The sequence below is a fragment of the Hylobates moloch genome, unplaced genomic scaffold, assembly GCF_009828535.3.
Source record: "Hylobates moloch isolate HMO894 unplaced genomic scaffold, HMol_V3 SCAFFOLD_1, whole genome shotgun sequence".
Lineage (NCBI taxonomy): Eukaryota > Metazoa > Chordata > Mammalia > Primates > Hylobatidae > Hylobates > Hylobates moloch.
The window spans coordinates 100,047,351-100,063,077 of record NW_026652276.1 but is presented as its reverse complement, the minus strand read 5'-3'; the positions used below and the strand labels follow the sequence as shown (position 1 = coordinate 100,063,077).

At 46.4% G+C, this 15,727-nt stretch overlaps 1 protein-coding gene across 2 annotated transcripts in view; it reads right to left on the bottom strand.

Annotated features, from left to right (window-relative positions):
- Positions 1–15,727, bottom strand: part of COL26A1 (collagen type XXVI alpha 1 chain) — a 553,406-nt gene that overhangs the window by 497,927 nt on the left and 39,752 nt on the right. The gene's annotated exons all lie outside the window — the stretch shown is intronic.

The following is a 15,727-nucleotide window of genomic DNA, read 5'->3' as shown; positions in this document are numbered from 1 at the left end:
GAACTACCTGAGGGCGGGTTCTCTGAGTAGAGGGTGGAGGGTCACAGGGTTTATTTGTGGGAAGAAATGAGAGCTCATCTGTGATTCAGAGACCAGGGTAACTAGACGCATGGCCTCAGGCCGGGTCTGCAGATTTGCTAACACCCGAGGCAGGCAGGTGCCTGCAAAGCCTCAAGTGAGGGCTTTCATTCCATAAACCTTTGCTGAGCTGTAGGAGAGGCTGTGGGGGATCAGGTAAGGAGCCTCATGCTGAGGGAACAGCACAGGCTTCCTGGAGGAGGCATCAATGAGATGAGTTTAAAGAAGGTGGGAGGATTGCTTGAGCTCAGGAGTTCAAGACCAGCCTGGGCAATATGGTGAGACCCAGTCTCCATAAAAAATTCAAAAACTTGGCCGGGCGCGGTGGCTCACGCCTGTAATCCCAGCACTTTGGGAGGCCGAGGCGGGCGGATCACGAGGTCAGGAGATCGAGACCATCCTTGCTAACACAGTGAAACCCCGTCTCTACTAAAAATACAAAAAAATTAGCCGGGCGAGATGGCGGGCGCCTGTAGTCCCAGATACTCGGGAGGCTGAGGCAGGAGAATGGCGTGAACCCGGGAGGCTGAGCTTGCAGTGAGCCGAGATCGCGCCACTGCACTCCAGCCTGGGCGACAGCGAGACTCTGCCTCAAAAAAAAAAAAAAAAAAAATTCAAAAACTAGCCGTGCATGGTAGCGCATACCTGTAGTCCCAGATACTCAGGAGGCTGAGGCAGGAGAATCACTTGAGCCTGGGAGGTCGAGGCTGCAGTGAGCCATGATGGTGCCACTGCACTCCAGCCTGGATGACAGAGCAAGACCCTGTCTAAAAAATAAAACAATAAGAGGGCATAGAGGGCTGGAGAACACTGAGAAGAATGTTCGTTCCTGTTCCGGGTACTGGGAGCAACAAGGGTGCATCCCCATTTAGGATGATGTGTGTGGAGAGGATACGAGAGTGTTGGCAGAGAAGCCTGCATTTTATCAAAAAAGACAAAAGAATCATTGCAGGAGATTTCCCTCAACATTTCATGAAAAAATAATTTTTATTTTGAGACGAAGCCTCACTCTGTCTCCCAGGCTGGAGTGCAGTGGTGTAATCTCAGCTCACAGCAACCTCCGCCTCCCGGGTTCAAGCGATTCTCCTGCCTCAGCCTCCCAAGTAGCTGGGATTACAGGCGCCCGGCACCACGCCCGGCTAATTTTTTGTATTTTTAGTAGAGACAGGGTTTCACTATGTTGGCCAGGCTGGTCTCGAACTTCTGACCTCAAGTGATCCACCTGTCTTGACCTCCCAAAGTGCTGGGATTACAGGCATGAGCCACCATGCCCAGCCCCATTTTATGAAAAATTCAAAGCACAAAGAAGTTGAAAGAATTGTAGTGGTCCGGGCGCGGTGGCTCACGCCTGTAATCCCAGCACTTTGGGAGGATCACTTGAGGCTAGGAGTTTGAGACCAGCCTAGCCAACATGGCAAAACCTCGTTTCTACTAAAACATAACAAAACAAAACAAAACAAAAACTTAGCCTTCCTAGCTACTTGGGAGGCTGAGGCAGGAGAAACTGCTTAAACCTGTGAGGCAGAGGTTGCAGTGAGCCTAGATCGCACCATTGCACTCCAGCCTGGGCAACAGAGTGAGACTCCGTCTCAAAAAATATATATATTAGCTACCTGGTGGCTCACACCTGAAGTCCCAGCTATTCAGGAGGCTGAAGCAGGAGGTTCGCTTGAGCCCAGGAATTCAAGGCTGTATGTGCCATGATCATGCCACTGCACTCCAGCCTGGGTGACAGATCAAGACTATCTCTACAAAAAAAAAAAACATTAAAATTAAAATTAAATTTCCTGTTGTGAATCTCGTAAGGTCTTAATATAATGGTCAAGGAAGGCCATTATAAGGCCTCCAGCAGGGAAGTTTGGACTTTGTCCTATAGGTATTGGAGGGGGTGGCCAGCACAGACATTTGTTTGTTTGTTTTTTGTTTGTTTGTTTGTAGAGATGGGGTCTTTCTGTGTTGCCTAGGCCAGTCCTGGGATTATAGGCATGAGCTACCAGGCCCGGCCCCCAGCAGAGGTTTTTAATCCTAAATTATAATGTAGATACTATAATATAGATACTTTAAAACACTCATATCATCATTGTAACACAATTAACTATTTCTTTCCTGTGTGTATGTCCTTTGGTCTCTGTCCGTATTTTACATAATTATATTTACAGGGTACATATACATTTTGTCTATAAAACTTAGCCCTATACCAACCGGTAAACAAAATTATGAAGCCAGGTGTGGTGCCCCATGCTTGCAATCCCAGCACTTTGGGAGGCCAAGGTGGGAGGATTGCTCGAGTTCAGGAGTTTGAGACCCGCCTGGGTAACATACTGAGACTTCCCCATCTCTACGGAAAAAATAAAAAATTAGAAAGAGGGCGCATGTTCTCAGGATCTCCCAGGGCTGTGTCACAAGTCATTAAAAAAAAAATAATGTGCCTATAGTTCCAGCTACTTGGGAGGCTGAGGTGGGAGGATCGCTTGAGTCCCAGAGTCCAAGACCAGCCTGGGTTAACACTGAGGCAGAAATTTAAAAATAACAGTAATAATAAGTACTGCATTCATTCACTCCAAGAAAAGTAAAAGCCAAGGCCCAGAATGTGGGAAGGTAAGGGTTATAAAGAAAAGAAGAATGAATTTTCCTATGCCCAACAAGCTCACTTCAAGGACAGTTATAAGATAACGCTGTTTGAGAAGTCGAAACCAAAGGAATAGGCTCCAGACAGTCCTCCTCCGGAGCAAAGGTGAAGAAAAAAAAAAAAAAAAAGGACAAATGTCTGTATTTAGCCAGTTCTTGTTTTTTCTTTCGATGCAGCTATGAGGCCACCAGCTATGCAAGGCCATGAATTATGCCAAGTCATCAGTTATGCTACAGATTGTGTGACCTGTCATTATATGATTAACTGTCTTTGTTTTGCTTCTATTAGTTTGCTTATAATAATCCTGCTCAGTCTTTGTTCAAGGCTCAGCTTTTTGGATGTGAATCCACTGAGCCAGCACACACCTTAAGATAAATATCCTCCTGTATTCACCCATACTGGTCTCTCTAGGCCTCTGCATCCCACAGCAACATAGAGAGATCTCATCTCTAAAAACAAACAGGCCGGGCGGTGGCTCACACCTGTAATTCCAGCACTTTGGGAGGCCGAGGTGGGCAGATCACCTGAGGTCAGGAATTCGAGACCACACTGGCCAACATGGCAGAACTTCATCTCTGCTAGAAATACAAAAATTAGCCAGGCGTGGTAGCATGCTCCTATAATCCCAGCCTACTCAGGAGGTTGAGACGGGAGAATCACTTGAACCCAAGAGGCAGAGGTTGCAGTGAGTCAAGATTGCACCACTGTACTCCAGCCTGGGCAACAGAATGAGACTCTGTCTTAAATAATAATAATAATAATAACAAACAACAAAATTATGGGTGGCTATTGTGTGGACTGAACTCCTACATTAGACTCCTGCCAACCAGACCAAACCAAAATGGAGTCACTCATGCTAAATGCCACATAATCAAACCGAGAGTTTGAGGAAGCAGACAGATTCCCAAACAGACCAGTTTTTCTTGAAAACAAGGGATTCCAGTCTACTTGAGTGATCATAATAAGGAAGTCCCCACTGCTTTAACCTTCCAAAAAAGCAACATGAAGTAACCTAAGGTTAACCAATTAGCTTGTTTTTCTATTCTTCTGTTTCCTTGTTCCTTCCTTACAAACTCACTGTTCTGCAGTTACAGTGTGAGATCTCAGCCTATTTCGTAGAAGGCAGGCGGCTCCCTTCGTGAATGGCAAAAGCCCACTAGATCTATAACTAGAATTGTTGTAATGTTGTCATTTGACAAAATATTTTCTTTTCTTTTTTTCTTTTTCTTTTTTTTTTTTGACAAGGTCTTGCTCTGTTGCCCAAGCTGGAGTGCAGTGGCTCGATCTCAGCTCACTGCAACCTCCTCCTCCCAGGCTCAAACAATTCTCCTGCCTTAGCCTCCCAGGTAGCTGGGACTACAGGCACATGCCACTATGCCCAGCTAATTTTTTTATTTTTTTGTAGAGATATTAAAATTTTTTTTCACCATGTTGGCCAGGCTGGTCTCAAACTGCTGAGCTCAGGTGATCTGCCTGCCTCATCCTCCCAAAGTGCTAGGATTACAGGCATGAGCCACCACGCCCAGCTGACAAAATATTTTCTAGGATTTTACATATTCTTTGTAGCTTTTAGAATTAATGGCTTCATAAATTATCTGCCGTAATTTACTTAACGATTTAGTAATATGCTAGTAAACTGTCTCCTCCTCTTAAAAAAAAACCCTGGGCCGGGCGCGGTGGCTCACGCCTGTAATCCCAGCACTTTGGGAGGCCAAGGCGGGTGGATCACAAGGTCAGGGGATGGAGACCATCCTGGCTAACACGGTGAAACTCCGTCTCTACTAAAAAATACAAAAAAATTAGCCGGGCGTGGTGGCAGATGCCTGTAGTCCCAGCCACTCAGGAGGCTGAGGCAAGAGAATGGCATGAACCCGGGAGGTGGAGCTTGCAGTGAGCCGAGATTGCGCCACTGCACTCCAGCCTGGGCGACACAGCGAGACTCTGTCTCAAAAAACAAACAAACAAAAATCATGCACACCACCACTGATTTAACAAGCAGCCCATAGAATTCTTTTTTAAATAATTTTTATTTACTATTGTTTCATATTGAAACAAGGTCTTGCTATGTTGGGCAGCATGGTCTTGAACTCCTGGCCTCAGATGGTCCTCCCGCATCAGCCTCCCAAAGTGCTAAGCAATGAGCTCTCAAGGATCCAGTACCCTTTGGAAGCTTTCAGAATGTTCTTTGATCGCAGTGTTCGGAATTTCACAGTGAGTACATCCTGCCGGGCATGTAGTGGCTCTTTTAAATCTGCCAACATGGCTGCACACAGTGGCTCATGCCTGTAATCTCAGCACTTTGGGAGGCCGAGTTGGGTGGATCACCTGAGGTCAGGAGTTCGAGACCAGCCTGGCCAACATGGTGAAACCTCCTCTCTACTAAAATACAAAATTAGCCGGGTGTGGTGGCGGGGCGTCGGTAATCCCAGCTACTCTGGAGGCTGAGGCGGGAGAATCCCTTGAGCCGGGGAGGTGGAGATTTCTATGAGGTGAGATTGTGCCATTGCATTCATTGCACTCTAGCCTGGGCAACACGGTGAGACTCCATCTCAAAAAAAAAAAAATCTGCCAACATGTGCCTTGAGGTGTGGGAAATTCTCTTAAGGATTTTGTGGAAATTCTTTCCCCTCGGTTTTCTCTGCTTCCTCCTCTGAGCTCTCACCCTTCAGAGTTGCGCTTCCTGAGTGATTCCTCTAATTTTATATTTTCTCTTCTCTTTTCTTTTTCCTGTTTCTTTTTTTTTTTTTTTTTTTTTTTTTTTGAGATGGAGTTTCGCTCTTGTTGCCCAGGCTGGAGTGCAATGGTGCGATCTTGGCTCACCGCAACCTCCGCCTCCCAGGTTCAAGCGATTCTCTTGCTTCAGCCTTCCGAGTAGCTGGGATTACAGGCATGTGCCACCACGCCCAGCTGATTTTGTATTTTTAGTAGAGACGGGGTTTCTCCATGTTGGTCAGGCTGGTCTCACACTCCTGACCTCAGGTGATCCGCCCGCCTCGGCTTCCCAAAGTGCTGGGATTACAGGCATGAGCCACCGGCCGGGCCTTTTTTTTTTTTTTTTTTTCTGCTTTCTGGATGACTTCCTTAGTTAAAACCTTCCACCCCTTCTACTGTATCTTTCAAATCTGCCATGACAGTTTTTTGTTTGTTTGAGAGGGTCTCGTTCTGTCGCTCAGGCTGGAATGCAGTGGCTCAATCTCAGCTCACTGCAACCTCTGTATCCCTGGTTCAAGCGATTCTTCTGCCCCAGCCTCCCGAGTAGCTGGGAATATAGGCGCATGCCACCACACCCGGCTAATTTTTGTATTTTTAGTAGACACGGGGTTTCACCATATTGGCCAGGCTGGTCTCGAATTCCTGACCTCGTGATCCGCCCACCTTGGCCTCCCAAAGTGCTGAGATTACAGGTGTGAGCCACCACGTCTGGCCTGAAGCCATAGTAATTGGAAAGTTTTAATTAAGGAAATCATCCAGAAAGCAGGAAAAAAAAAAAAGGAAAGAAAGAAAAGAAAAAATAGGAGTACAGTGACATGATCTAGGCTCACTGGAACCTCCACCTCCAGGGTTCAAGAGAGTCTCCTTCCTCAGCCTCTTGGGTAGCTGGGACTACAGGCGCCCACCTGGCTAATTTTTGTATTTTTAGTGGAGATGGGGTTTCACCATGTTGGCCAGGCTGGTCTCGAACTCCTGACCTCAGCCTTGGCCTCCCAAAGTTCAGGGATTACAGGCGTGAGCCACTGCACCCAGCCAAAAAAATAAAAAATATGTTTTAAAAATTGCATAGAACTACGCAGACACACACACACACATACATGCACACACACACACGAGTGCATGTAAAAACTACTGCAATCTGAATAAGATCTGTAGTCCAGTTAATAGTATTGGACCAATGTCAATTTCTTTATTTTTATGTTGTACTGTATCAGACTGTGTTGGCAATTACTCGACTATGTACACTTGTCAAAACTCATTGAACTATATACTTAAATGGATGGTTTTTAGTTTATATAAATTATAGCCCAATGAAGCTAATTTTAAAATGTAAAATATTAGGCCAGGTATGGTGGCTCATGCCTGTAATCCAGCACTTTGAGAGGCCAAGGCAGGTGGATTACTTGAGGTCAGGAGTTTGAGACCAGCCTGGCCAAGATGGTGAAACCCTGTCTCTACAAAAATACAAAAATTAGTCAGGCCTGGTGGCGGGCACCTGTAATCCAGCTGCTTGGGAGGCTGAGGCAGGAAAATCGCTTGAACTCGGGAGGTGGAGGTTGCAGTGAGCTGAGATCGTACCACTGCACTCTAGCCTGGGCGACAGAGTGAGACTCCATCTCAAAATAAATAAATAAATAAATAAATAAATAAATGAATAAATGAATAAATAAATAAATAAATAAAAATACAAAAATTAGCTGGGCACGTGGTGCCTGCCTGTAGTCTGTTACTCTGGAGGCTGAGGCCCGAGAATTGCTTGAACCCTGGAGGCAGAAGTTGCAGTGAGCCAAGATCACGCCACTGTACTCTATCCCGGGCGACAGAGTGAGATTCTACATCAAAAAAAAAAAAAAAAAAGAAGAAGGAAAAAAAAGTAAAATTGTAATCCTAGGCCCATCCCTCTTCTCCCAGTGCCAAGGCCTCAGGATCGGATGTCTAGTGATAGCGAAACATGTGTGGCAGCCCAGGTAGCCTTTTTACCTTTTATTCTATAAACCTTTCTGGCATTTGAAGCTGTGACCACTTCTTTCTGAAAACTCACGCCTCTCTAGGTCGACGCCTCCTCTTCCCCCTCCTCCTCTGCCCTGCTGGCTTCTCTTCCTCTGCCTGTTCCCCGATTGCTAGGCATACCTGTGCTCCCAGTGCCCGCAGCACCATCCACTCTGAACCATCTTTGCCATCCAGGCCCACCAGAGGGAGCTCTGTCCCCTGCTAACGCTGCCTGCTGGCTCTGGGCGATGGTCAATTACCCAGTCACCCATAAAAACCACCTTTCCTTCATCCAGTAAACTGTAATGTTGCCACGGCAACTACTGCCTTCCTTGTCTTTTCCTCCTTAGCCAATTCTGTGGACTAATTCTAGAATGACTCTTCCTGCGTGGTTACCCTCCCCATCAGTGTCCATAGCAGCTCTTATAAGACCCCATGACAATACCATGTCCCTGCATGTTCAGCTGTGCCAGGCAGCTAGAGAAGGGCAGGGACGGTGCATAGACCAGCAGGCAGAGCCTGGGGAGGTCCCTGTCAGCCTGCGGTTGCTCCTGCCAATCATCATAGGCCCTATGTGTCCCTTCTAGGCTGCCAGACCCAGGGGCCCATCCCGTTTCTGTTTTTTTGTTGTTGTTGTTGTGTTGTTTTGTTTTGTTTTGTGAGGTGGAGTCTTGCTCTGTCGCCCAGGCTGGAGTGCAGTGGCGTGATCGGCTCACTGTAACCTCCGCCTCCTAGATTCATGCATCTCCTGTCTCAGCTTCCTGAGTAGCTGGGATTACAGGCGCCCGCCACCACACTTGGCTAATTGTTGCATTTTTTAGTAGAGATGGGGTTTCACCATGTTGGCCAGGCTGGTCTTGAACTCCTGACCTCAGGTGATCCGCCCATCTCAGCCTCCCAAAGTGCTGGGTTATAGGCGTGAGCCACTGTGCCCGGCCCCCAGTTCCTGTTTATATCAGGAAAACTCCCTCAAAGATTCCATTTTCTCCTTTTACTACTCCTTCCACCAAGGTCTCAGATATAACGTCTAAAGAAGCACCAAAAATGTTACTAATCAGCATAGATTTTTTGTGGATATGTTAACAATTAATATTTTAATGCAATATTTAAAAAATAAAATTACAAAACGTCCATAATAAACATAATATCACAATTTTAAGTAAAGACAGGGTCAGTGTTACTGAGATTGCCTTTTGCCACTGGATCCTTCTTTTAGCATATTTTCCATCTTTTGTTCTTGTTCTTGTTTTTGTTTTTAGAGACAGGGTCTTGCTCTGTCACCCAGGCTGCCGTGCAGTGCTGTGACCATAGCTCACTGCAGCCTTGAACTCCCAGGCTCAAGCGATTTTCTCACTTCAGCCTCCTGAGTAGCTGGGATTACAGGCACACGCTGCCACAGCTGGCTAATTTTTTGTATTTTTAGTAAAGACGGGATTTCACCGTGTTCCCCAGGCTGATCTCAAACTCCTGAGCTCAGGCAATCCACTTGCCTCAGCCTCCCAAAGTGCTGGGATTACAGGAGTGAGCCACCGCGCCCGGCTATTTTATCTTTTGTAGAGATGGGGGGGTCTCACTATGTTGCCCAGGCTGGTCTCAAACTCCTGGCCTCAAGTGATCCTCCCGCCTTGGCCTCTCAAAGTGCTGGGGTCACAGGAGAGACACAGTGCCCAGCCTATTTCCCATCTTAAAAACACAAGAGGCCGGATGCAGTGGCTCACGCCTGTAATCCCAGCACTTTGGGAGGCTGAGGTGAGTGGATCACAAGGTCAGGAGTTCAAGACCAGCCTGGCCAACATGGGGAAACCCTGTCTCTACTAAAAATACAAAAATTAGCTGGGCGTGGTGGCGGGCACCTGTGATCTCAGCTACTCAGGAGGCTGAGGCAGGAGAATCGCTTGAGCCCAGGAGATGGAGATTGCAGTGAGCCGAGATCGCTCCACTGCACTCCAGCCTGGGCAACAGAGTGAGACTCCATCTCAAAAATAAATAAATAAATAAAAATTAAAAAAAAAAACCCCACAAGAAAGCCAGTTCCCTGCTTGACCTTGCATGGCCCTGCCAGTGAACAATGTCTGCCTTTGTTCTCCTTTTTCTCTGGGACCCACTCCAGACAGGCTCTTATTCTCAACACTCCAGGGAAGCTGTTCTGGACGAGGTCATCAATCACCTCCCCATTGTCTGTGCTCCTCTTATTCAACTGTAGTATTTGACAGAGGAAGTCGCTTCCTCCTTGAAACTCTCTTCTCTTGTTATCTTGGCCTCTCATCTCCATTGGTTCTCTTCCTACCCCCTGGCTATTCCTTCTCTGGGTTCTTGTACCATCCTGACCCTAAACATCAGCATGCGTTTAGACCTCCTCTCTGTCCACACTCCCTCCCTGAGGGATCCCATCCAGTCTTATGGCTTTAAATGACTGTCGTAGTCCATTTTGTGTTGCTATAAAAAAAAAAAATACCTGAGGCTGGGTGATTGATTGATTGATTGATTGAGATGGAGTCTCACTCTGTCGCCCAGGCTGGAGTGCAGTGATGTGATCTCGGCTCACTGCAACCTCCACCTCCCAGGTTCAAGTGATTCTCCTGCCTCAGCCTCCTGAGTAGCTGGGATTACAGGCACGTGCCACCATGTCCAGCTAATTTTTGTATTTTTAGTAGAGATGGAGATTCACCATGTTGGCCACGCTAGTCTTGAACTCCTGACCGCAGGTGATCCACCCCCTCGGCCTCCCAAAGTGCTGGGATTACAGGCGTGAGTCACCTTGCTTGGTCAGAGGCCGGGTAATTTATAAAGAAAAAAGTTTTATTTGGCTCATGATTCTGATGGCCAGGAAGTTCAAAACTGGGCAGTTGTATCTGGTGAGGGCCTCTTTTGTAGAGATGAGGTCTCACTGTGTTGCCTAGGCTGGTCTCAAACTCCTGGGCTCAAACTATCCATCCACCTTGGCCTCCCAAAGTGTTGCTTCCAATTATGGAGGAAGGTGAAAGAGAGCTGGCATGTGCAGAAATCACATCACGAGAGAAAAGGCAAGAGCAACGGGGGAGGGGTGCCAGGCTCTGTCTCACAACCCTGCTCTTGAACTCACTCACCTCCCATTCAGGGAAGACATTAATCTATTCATGAGGGATCTGACCCAAGACCCAGACACCACCCATTAGGCCTCACCTCCAACACTAGGATCAAATTTCAACATGATGTCAGATGTGGTGGCTCAGGCCTGTAATTCCAGCACTTTGGGAGGCCACGGTGGATGGAAGTTTGATCCCAGGAGTTTGAGACCAGCCTAGGCAACACAGTGACACCTCATCTCTACAAAAAATACAAAAATTAGCTGAGTGTGGTGGTGCATGCCTGTAGTCCTAGCTACTTGGGAAGCTGAGGTGGGAGGATCACTCAAGCCCAGGAGTTTGAGGCTGCACTGAGCCATGATCATGCCACTGCACTCCAGCCTGGGCAACAGAGCAAGACCCTGTTAAAAGAAAAAAAAAAAAAAGCAAATCTCGACATGGGTTTGGAGGCGCAAACACCTAAACCATAGCAATGATGTTATATCCATCCTTTATAGAATGGTAATTTCTTTTTTATTTTTCCTTTTTTTTTTTGAGATGGAGTCTTGCTCTTGTCATCCAGGCTAGAGTGCGATAGTGAATTCTTGGCTCATTGCAACCTCCGCCTCTCAGGTTCAAGTGATTCTCCTGTCTCAGCCTCCCGAGTAGCTGGGATTACAGGCACGTGCCACCACACTCGGCTAATTTTTGTATTTTTAGTAAAGATGAAGTTTCACCATATTGGCCAGGCTGGTCTCGAATTCCTGACCTCAAGTGATCCGCCTGCCTTGCCCTCCCAAAGTAGTGGGATTACAGGTGTGAGCCACTGTGCCTGGCCTAGAATGGTAATTTCTAAATTTTCATCTCCAGACCAGACCTCTCCCCGACTTCCAGATTCATGTCCCACAATGGCCCCACTGGACTTTTCTACTTGTAGGTCTAACAGCCATCCCATTTTTAATATGCCACCAAATGGAGCTCTAGTCTCTTCCACCCCAACCTGCTCCCTCCCCGCTCTCCCAGACATCACCATCTCTGAAATGCAAATCCATCCTTCCAGGTACTCAGGCCAGATCTCTTGTTGTCATCCTTGACTGCTCTTTTTTCCATTGCAGCGTGTACCCAGACCATTAGCAAACTTGTCAGCTCTGCCTTCAAAATGCATCCAGCATCCAACCTCTCCTCCCCTCCTCCACCGACCTCACACAGAGAAGAGCTACTGTCACCTCTGGCTTGAACCACTGCAGTAACCTCCTCACTGGCCTTTGAGTGTTTTTGTTCTTGCTTTCCTTTGATATTTACTGAGATATATTTTATTGGACTAATTATGGACTTATAAACATCTCATGCGTGCTTGAGAAAAATGCATCTTCTTTCAGTTTCTGGGACCAGAATTGTGTGTGTGTGTGTGTGTGTGTGTGTGTGTGTGTGTGTATGTATGTATATATATAATGAATATATATATTCATTAAATCAACTTTATAACTGTTTTGTTTAATTCCTCTCTATTTCTTCTTCTTCTTCTTCTTCTTCTTCTTCTTCTTCTTCTTCTTCTTCTTCTTCTTTTCTTCTTCTTCTTCTTCTTCTTCTTCTTCTTCTTCTTCTTCTTCTTCTTATTATTATTATTATTATTATTATTATTACAGGGTCTTGCTCTGTCACTCAGGCTGGAGTGCAGCGGTGCAATCATAGCTCACTGCAGCCTCAGCCTCCTTGGCTCAAGACATCCTCCTGCCTTAGCCTCCCAAATTGCTGTGACTACAGGTGTGTGGCACCATGCCCGGCTAATTAAAAAAAAAATTTTTTTTTTTTTGAGACTGAGTTTCACTCCGTCACCCAGGCTGGAGTGCAGTGGCACGATCTTGGCTCACTGCAAGCCCCACCTCCCAGGTTCATGCCATTCTCCTGCCTCAGCCTCCCGAGTAGCTGGGACTACAGGCACCCGCCACCACGCCTAGCTATTTTTTTGTATTTTTTAGTAGAGACGGGGTTTCACTGTGTTAGCCAGGATGGTCTTGATCTCCTGACCTCATGATCCAGCTGCCTCAGCCTCCCAAAGTGCTGGGATTACAGGCGTGAGCCACCGCGCCTGGCCTCTAATTTTTAAATTTTTTGTAGAGACAGGAGTCTCACTTTGTTGCCCAGGCTGGTCTCGAACTTCTGGCCTCAAGTGATCCTCCCACCTTTGCCTCCCTAATTCCTTGGTATTCTTTTTTTTTTTTTTTTTTTTTTTTTTTGAGACAGAGTCTCGCTCTATGGCCCAGGCAGGAGTGCAATGGTGCAACTTCCGCATGCCCCAGTTCAAGCTATTTTTGTGCCTCAGCCTCCTGAGTAGCTGGGATTACAGACATATCCCACCACACCAGGCTAATTTTTTGTATTTTTAGTGGAGACAGGGTTTCACCATGTTGGCCAGGCTGGTCTGGAACTCCTGGCCTCAATTGATCCACCTGCCTCGGCCTCCCAAAGTGCTGGGATTACAGGCTTAAGTCACCGCACCTGGCCTGTATTCTTAATATATATTTTTTTCTGCTTAAGATATTAATTGGCCAGGCATGGTAGCTCCATGTAACTCCAGCACTTTGGGAGGCCAAGGCAGGTGGATCACCTGAGGTCAGGAGTTCAAGACCAGCCTGACCAACATGGTGAAACCCCCATCTCTATTAGAATACAAAAAAGTTAGCCAGGAGTGGTGGCATGAACCTGTAATTCCTAGATACTTGGGAGGCTGAGGCAGGAGAATCACTTGAACCCAGGAGGCGGAGGTTGCAGCGAGCCAAGATTTTGCCATTGCACTCCAGCCTGGGCAACAAGAGCGAAACTCTGTTTCGAAAAAAAAAAAGATATTAATCACTAATATATGTAAATATTTCATTAAACCTATGAATATATCCATTTCTTTTTATAATTCTGCCAGTTGGTGCTTATATATTTTAAGCTATTTTATTTTATTTTATTTTATTTTATTTTATTTTATTTTATTCATTTTTTGAGATGGAGTCTCGCTCTGTCACCCAGGCTGGAGTGCAGTGGCGTGATCTTGGCTCACTGCAACCTCCGCCTCCCGGGTTCAAGTGATTCTCTTGCCTCAGCCTCCTGTGTAGCTGTGATTACAGGCGCCTGACACCACGCCTGGCTAATTTTTGTATTTTTAGTAGAAACAAGGTTTTGCTATGTTGGCCAGGCTAGTCTCCAACTCCTGACCTCAGGTGATCCACCCACCTTGGCCTCCTAAAGTGCTGGGATTATAGGCGTGAGCCACCACGCCTGGCCTTATTTTAAGCTATTTTAAATGTATATACGCTAGTACTGTGACTTTTTTTCCAGTACACTGAACATTTTTACCATGATGCTATTATCATATCACATCAGTCAAGCCTTTAAATCATTACAATGCTTTTTGCTTTAAAGTCCTTCTGTTCTTCAAGATCTCAATTTCCCTTTAATATCTTTCTCCTAAGGAAATATTCATCTTCAGCCTAATCAAGAAATGGAATTTTTTTTTTTTTTTTTTGAGATGGAGTCTTGCTCTGTCGCCCAGGCTGGAGTGCGGTGGCGCAATCTCAGCTCACTGCAAGCTCTGCCTCCCAGGTTCACGCCATTCTCCTGCCTCAGCCTCCCCAGTAGCTGGGACTACAGGTGCCCGCCACCACGTCCGGCTAATTTTTTGTATTTTTAGTAGAGACGGGGTTTCACCATGTTAGCAAGGATGGTCTTGATCTCCTGACCTCGTGATTCGCCTGCCTCGGCCTCCCAAAGCGCTGGGATTACAGGCGTGAGCCACCGTGCCCGGCCAAGAAATGGAGTATTTGAATAAACTATTGATAAAATGAACGAATGACAATTATTTATACATATATTTTTTGAAACAGGGTCTTGCTCTGTTATCCAGGCTTGAGTGCAGTGGTGCCATCATGGCTCACTGAGGCCCCGACTTCCCAGGCTCAAGCAATCCTCCCACCCCAGCCTCCCGAGTAGCTGGGACTACAGGCACCTGCCATCATGCCCAGTTCATTTTTAAATTTTTTGTAGAGACAGAATCTCTTTAGGTTGTCCAGGCTGGTCTCAAACTCCTGGGCTTAAACGATTCTCCTGCCTTGGCCACGGAAAGCTCTGGGCTTATGGGCGTGAGCGCCCTTGCCAGGCAGGCTTCTTTCAGGTTTTTAGGACCTATCCACAGGCGAGTTTCTCTAGGAGGTGCATTGCTGGGTCATTCGGTTTACGTATAACTTCGTTTTCACTACTGAGTCAGATGCTCTCCGGATGACTGTGTCCACCTGTGCTCTCGTCAGTTCCCATGTCTCCAGAGTCGCCCTGCCATCAGATGGGTATAAAATTACCAATTACTGGTGAGACTGAATACCTTCTAACATGTTTGTTAGACATTTAGGTTTCATAATCTTTGCCTTCCCTGGTGGTCTAGCGAGTAGAATAATAATATCATCTAAAAGAAAAGTAAAAAAAAAAAAAAACAATTATCTTTGCTTATTTTTCTTTGAGTTGTTCCCCTTCCTTCCTTCCCTCCCTCCTTCCTTCCTTCCTTTCCCTCTCTTCTTTTCTTTTCTTTCTTTCCAGGTTCTTGTCCTGTTACCTAGGCTAGAATGCGGTGGTGCGATCTGAACCTCAACCTCCTGGGCTCAAGCGATTCTCTCAGCTCAGCCTCCTGAGTAGCTGGGACTACAGGCACATGCCACCACACCTGGTTAATTTTTGTTTGTTTGTTTGTTTGTTTCTGTTTTTGTAGAGACAGGGTCTTGCCATGTTGCCCAGGCTGGTCTCAAACTCCTGCCCTCAAGTGATCCATCCGCCTCGGCCTCCCAAAGTGCTGGGATTACAGGCATGAGCCACCATGCCCAGCCGGGTTGCTTGTCATTTTCTTATTGATTTATGGGAGTTTCTTGGATATTCATCGCTTGTCAATGTCAGACATTGCACGGGTCTTTTCCCAGGGAGACGCTGGTATCTTAACTGTTTCTGCAGTGCCCTTCGTTGAACAGAAAACTTATTTTTCCATATGGTTTGTGTTCGGGGGATCCAGCTCAAAAAGTCTTTCCCTATACAAAAGTCTCAGAGGGATTCTCCTACATTTTCGGCTGTTAGTTTTGTACTTTTCCGTTTCACATTTAGGTCTGAGCCTTTTGGGAGTTCACTTCTGTGATGCGTTTGTTAGTCTTTTGCTATTGATTTTTGTTTGTTTGTGTTTGAGATGGAGTCCTGCTCTGTCACCCAGGCTGGAGTGCAGTGACGTGATCTCAGCTCACTGCAACTTCTGCCT